The sequence below is a fragment of the Poecilia mexicana genome, unplaced genomic scaffold (assembly GCF_051168715.1).
Source record: "Poecilia mexicana isolate PSO_F unplaced genomic scaffold, ASM5116871v1 scaffold_9, whole genome shotgun sequence".
In the NCBI taxonomy this organism is placed as follows: Eukaryota; Metazoa; Chordata; class Actinopteri; order Cyprinodontiformes; family Poeciliidae; genus Poecilia; species Poecilia mexicana.
In genome coordinates this window covers 10,324,157-10,328,108 of record NW_028263378.1, presented here as the reverse complement: position 1 = coordinate 10,328,108, position 3,952 = coordinate 10,324,157, and the positions used below count along the sequence as shown (strand labels likewise).

Genomic DNA, 3,952 nt, shown 5'->3' with positions numbered 1-3,952 from the left:
CTCTTTTCCGTCATCCCTTCACCTCTGACCAGCTTTGTGTCCTTACTAAAGAGAAGCATCTCCACAGTGTGATATTGTCTCCATTGTGTCAATGTGGGGGTTGTGTGTTCAGTGTCACACACAGCATTTTGCATGTTGATCAAAAAGTTTAATTCTTCTTACTTCAGCACCGTTTTCCACTTGTTCTTACAGGTTTTGTTTGACATGGAACCATTTTCTTATGTTTCAAACATAATACATGATATAGATGTGAATCTTTACTGTCGTGGCTCACCATACTGCATGTTTTAGGTGTTTCCCTGCTGCCGTGCACCTGACTCCAATAAATAGTTGATTAACATGTTTCTCCAGCACTTGATTCAGTCACACCACATTCAGATGACTGCATTTTAACGAGGCAGAGACATATCTAAAGCAGGAAGGATAGCGGGGCCTTAAAATCAACATAAAGAAGCGCTGACATGGATACTGTTTTTCTATTTGATTTTATCATAATAATATGAATGCAGAATGCATCTGTAAATACTGCTACTGGTTAACACCTACTCACTATTAAAATATGTTTACATAATAAAGGCTTCAACTGCAGATAAAAAAACTGAGTTAGGTCATTTCTTCCATCAGCATTTGTTTTATGAAGGGACACTTTTACTAAATGCAAGGCTGCTACATAGCATAAAATATCAGTTGGTTCACTTTTAAAGCCATTCTTCCTTCTGAGGTAGTGCAATGCACACTCGGTGTGTGTGTGTGCGTGTGTGTGTGTGTGTGTGTGTGTGTGTGTGTGTGTGTGTGTGTGTGTGTGTGTGTGTGTTGCTGTACGTCTGAGCCATCTGACGACATAAACCCACGTTTTATGGAGTGTGTGCATGCGATAAAAGCACTCAAGAGTTAAAGTGCTTTTCTACCATGCTCAAAGCCATGTGTCAGCACTAGACCACTAAATCCACACAATTCCCTTGAACAGTTTCCCTTTCTCTGATAGTCTATCATTCCTCTGTTTCAGATGGCTGGCTGCTGGGGCTGACAGGGCCAAGTCCTTGAGGAGATCATGTGTCTGTGGAAAGTACAGGACAAGAAAGCGTTATGTGAGTTCTCCAACTGTGTCTCTATCGTTGCCGTTTCCCCCTGTTCTGCTTCCTTCCCGATGCCTCCTGGAGGTTCATGTAGATTCAGTGATCCATGACTTTTGTAGGAGTACTCTGACAAATACGGTATATGGGATAATGTGACACATGCAGTCATGGAAAAAGAAAGTACTCCCCCTCTCAGATCCATGGGGTTCCATTTCAGGTCATAAGGAGGATAATAGTCTACACCAGTTTTTGTAAATAATTTTAGTAAGTATGGAAGCACACAACAATGTTTACAGATGTGTGTTAACACAATGCCAAGAGGGAAAAACATCAACAATGATAAAGATTGTTCTCTGTCACCATGTCAAAATTCACAAGTACGATTTGTTCTGAAGAGTTGCAAACAGAAAGCCTTTCCCTGTAAAGATGGCAGCAAAGTCGGGTCTTAGTGGATCTGAAGACTTCAGCTTTTATTTTTTATGAGCGACTGAATAATAGGGAGTACTTACTTTTTTTTCCAACACAGCTTTTACCATGTGGTTTAACAAATGATGATCTGGAATCTGTTGTGTAGTTTTATACACTTGAAGGTTGATCCAAATTTTTCTCTAACGTATACATTATCTAAACTGTAAATTATATTCCTCTTTCCTATGACTGCGTGTTGCACAGTTGTTGTAATTGCTTCTTATAAGTATTTTATAAAAAAAAAAAAAGTTCATACCCCGAGTGTAACGGGTAAAAAACCCCCCTCAAATGTAACACATTTCTGAAATCTCACAGAAATATTCTTCCCATTTTCTCAGACTAGTCTTTGTCTTCCATCTTTTTTAAGCACGTTGTGGACGAACCCCTGATGAATCACGCTAACGACCCAGGCCCCGCGCTGCAGCTCTGCTATGAAATTAATATCTAAGGTATGGAGATATAGAGCAAATAGATGAGAATAGGAGCCCAATACTCACCCTTGGGTGCTGCGTGCTCAGGCACAGACACACACACTCATGCGAACGCTTACATATACTGCACACAGACCCTGACAGGCAGGCTATTATCCCCCCAGTTCACACTGCTGTAATTGGCTATCGCTTTTTACAAATGTGGTTCCCACTAACTCGCATATCAGCTCCCATCTCATCAGATGTGTAGGGGTCACCATGTCCGTGTGTGTGTATGTGTGTGTGTGCATATATTTACTGATGTATATAGTATGTAAGGGGTCACTGATGTTCCCAATCTTCATGTCTTTTCTTCACAGACTCATTTATGTCCGTGCTAAACGAGCTAACAGATGCCAAGTGTGTCAGTGGCTGTATCCTCTTTAGCGGTGCCAGAGCATTTAGCCATTAGTCTGCTAATAGCATCAGGATCTCTCTCACGGCGGCGAGGTGATGATGAAATATTAGCTTAGCTCGAGTCGTTATTAGTAAGCTGAGAAATAAAACGAACTCGATCTCCAAGGCTGGAGATCGAGTTCGTTTTATTTCTCATGAAGAGATCAGAAACAATGGCTGTGTATTCAGATTCATATTTTTGTCTGTGCATTAATGACAACTAAAGGCAATTAATATTTTTTTCTGTTTTATGCACTGTAAAATTCATTGTATTTTCTGATGGGGTTATATCTGTTTTTTTATTAATATTGTGCAAAATATTAATGATGCACAGCTAAAGTTTTCTGCAGGAACTTAGTAAAGAGCTATAGGCACTTGTACAAAGTTTACCTTTAATTTTACTAAAATCAAATCTTTTTTTTAAAGATATAATCAGAAATTGAATTTTGATGCTTTTCCACACCAGCACTCATTTATAGGGGCTTACCTTTTCAAAATGTGTTTGTCTCCAGATATTTTGAATTTGATCCTGTTGTTTTGTTTTTGCTTGTTTCAAGGCTGGTTGCTCAGTGCTGCTGTGTTTTATATGTCCATTTAAACCAAATAGAGTTTTGAACTTTGTATCGTAAATTAGGCCTCATTAAAATGTCACTTACACTCCCTTGGACTGTCAGAATACAGATGGAGAGATAGATCGCCTGCAGTTAGAGCACCGCTGTGGGCAAGTGCCTACACATAATGTTAGCATTAATGATCTGTTTCAATCACATTGCTGGTAGATTAGATTAATTATCAATTAGGTTAGAATTTAAAATGTATTCTTTCACCATAATCAAGAGACAAAAAAAAACTGAGTTTCAGTCTCAACATTGAAACACCCTCTGTGCAGCTAACTCACGTATAATGGATTCCAACAACCTTTTGCATGATGTTAAGATGATATGCATAATGAGCTGCAATGAACACAGTTAACAATTATACACCATAATACTAACACAACTGGGACGGTGGTAACACATGAATCTCACACTTACTTACACTGTTGGTAAAAGATCTGTAAAAAGGCTTAAAATGATCAAGAATTACAGTAGGATCAGCAGCATTATTAAAACTGGAACTGTTTGAAAAATTCACCATCTACAGCTCTGGAAAAAATTAAGCGACATTGAATCCTGTTTAAAACCTCCTGGTTATTCCATCAAATATTGATTTCTGAACTCTTCCTGAGTTAAAACATTAGTATTGTTGTTTCTAAATGAATATTAACTAGTTTTCATTACATTATTTGGGGTCTGAAAGCACTGCATCTTTTTTATTTTTTGCAAATAAATACAAAATGTTTGCCTGGAATTTTGGAGACATGTTAATATCTCATTTAACAAAAGAACAAAGTTCCTTTTCCTCAAACATTTACCTATAAAGAGTAAAATAAGAAAAACTGATCATTTCTTCTTCTCTTCTTTTTTTTTCCTGAGCTGTATTTTATTACATAAAAACTAATTATTCTTATTATTTCTAACAAAATCATCTGTTTTTGTTGGA

The 3,952-nt window shown here is 37.7% G+C and overlaps 1 long non-coding RNA gene across 1 annotated transcript; it reads left to right on the top strand.

The window, feature by feature from the left end:
• Positions 1-1,005: 1,005 nt before the first annotated feature.
• Positions 1,006-3,067, top strand: LOC106932655 (uncharacterized). The gene is made up of 3 exons (XR_001421325.2): positions 1,006-1,088; positions 1,912-1,993; positions 2,335-3,067. It is a non-coding gene; the product is annotated as an uncharacterized LOC106932655 (long non-coding RNA).
• The last annotated feature ends 885 nt before the right edge of the window (positions 3,068-3,952 follow it).